Raw genomic sequence first — 2,137 nt, 5'->3', positions numbered from 1 at the left:
CATATACATGAGATAAAAAATTACCTTTCATAAATATACAACTTTTCCTGTTTCCTTAACTATTGTTTGTTCAACTTGGATTATACAGGAGTAAAAATATGAAAACTTGTGTGATTGGGTGCCCTAAAACCATTGATGGTGATTTGAAATGCAAAGAAGTTCCCACAAGTTTTGGGTTTGATACAACATGCAAGGTGAATGAAGCTATGCAGTCAGCCTTCTCTGTGCATTTATTATTATGTGATTAATAATGGGAATATACTAGTATATAATCAGAGAGCTTTTGAGAGAATCAAGTGAATTGCATTTTCTCCAGCAATGCAGTCAACATATTTCTTATAATATTATTTCTTTAACCTTGGATTTTGTACATAATTTGTTTTTGTCATATGTGCTAGCTGATATTTCATATGATTGTATATATTCTCGGTATAAAATGTATTAGCTTGGTGTGCATATGGAATATCCAGGGGCAGGGACAAGTTCAAACACAAGGGTTTGGAGCTGGGCTTAATATAGGTCCTGATACAAGGGGATGGGTATACATGTTTAATTGTGTTCTGCATTTTCTGTACTATCCACAAAGTTTGAGACATAATAGAAAGACATGAATAACCATTTCCCAGGCCTATAGTAGTGAGATTGGATGATGGAGATGTGGCACCAATTTCAGTCAAAAGACCAGAGCCAATGGATGATATTGTGTAAGTGTATAATGTCTGTATGCATGTATTATGCCCCCAATTAATAAAGTCCATAGTAGAAGGTCTGAAAGGTCCCACCAGTTCACAGTTTGGCATAGTTTTATAGATAATGCTTTGGGAAATCTCCCATTTTGTCCCACCCAAATTTGTAAAGTTACACTCTTTCTAGTTTCTTTTACATTATTACAAGCAAGATTATGAAGATTGAATAACAAGAGTTATTGATGTTTTTCAGATTGAATTACAAGCAAGTGGGAATGAGAACATTATTGAAAGTATTCTCCTTAGTTGGCTCATGTTGGAGTATTCTCCCTTCTTCCTCTGTATCTTCTAATGGCTATGTGGTGTTATCATTATTGAAAGGTAGTAATTCAAATTTCAACGAATTCTATGTTTATCAAAAATAAAAAATTATCAGCAATATAATGATCTGGTAAGGATTAGTTCTAAATTATTTTACTATATGGCTGCTTTGATGGGGATGTCTGCCAGCAATGCATATAATCAAAATTCAAATCAATGAAAGAAACTAAAAGATTATTGCATGATTTCTATATTGTTATAGTATCTGTCTAAATATTTCAAATAATTTATATCCAGCTACATTTTCTTTTTTAGATGACTACGTACCAATCTGCATTTAAAACTTGTCTTAAAATAAGCTGTTGGATATAAAACTTTGGCAAACTTACACGGTTTAAAACTATAAGTATCGACTCTTAAAAAAAACCATAAGTATCAATCGGTCAATTTAATCTTTAAAATTATAAAAATATTATTTTAGTATTTGAAATTATAACAATAAAGACTAAAATGATTAACATTTGGTAATTTCAAAAATTGAAATGATATTTATATATAATTTCAGAAACTTGATTAACCTATACTTAAAAAAAAAACTAGATTAACCGATCGATACTTATAAAATTCTAAAAACTAATTTGATGTATTGTTGTTTTTCTTTACGTGTAAAAGTGTTAATTTGTATATGAATATGTAAAAGTGTTAATTCTAGAAACTAATTTGTCAATTTAATCAATAAAATTATAAAAACATTACTTTAGTATTTGAAATTATAACAATAAAGACTAAAATGATTAGCATTTGGTAATTTCAAAAATTGAAAAGCTATTTTTATATAATTTCAGAAACTAGATTAACTAGTACTTAAAATTATGGAAACTAATTTTGATGTATTGTTATTTTTATATTTTTTATCAACAATATTATTTCCTTTTGCTTGTGTGAAGTGCCAAAGTTCATATTAAGAGAGAAAGAGAGAGAGATAGAAGGGGAAAAAGCATCAAAGATCATGAAACCCAACTTTTCCTTTTTATCTAAGCTTTTGATACTGCAATATCTATCAGTTTTATGCATTTCTCAGGAATTTGATTTCTTCTACTTTGTTCAGCAGGTAAGTCATGATGAGTTCT

General features: G+C 29.2%; 1 long non-coding RNA gene across 1 annotated transcript; it reads left to right on the top strand.

The window, feature by feature from the left end:
- Positions 1-621: 621 nt before the first annotated feature.
- LOC114391035 lies at positions 622-1,070 on the top strand. The gene is made up of 2 exons (XR_003662053.1): positions 622-704; positions 940-1,070. It is a non-coding gene; the product is annotated as an uncharacterized LOC114391035 (long non-coding RNA).
- Positions 1,071-2,137: the final 1,067 nt, after the last annotated feature.

This window comes from Glycine soja, chromosome 16 (genome assembly GCF_004193775.1).
Source record: "Glycine soja cultivar W05 chromosome 16, ASM419377v2, whole genome shotgun sequence".
Classification (NCBI taxonomy): domain Eukaryota; kingdom Viridiplantae; phylum Streptophyta; class Magnoliopsida; order Fabales; family Fabaceae; genus Glycine; species Glycine soja.
The sequence above is the reverse complement of the archived record's forward strand: the minus strand, read 5'-3'. Positions and strand labels throughout refer to the sequence as shown.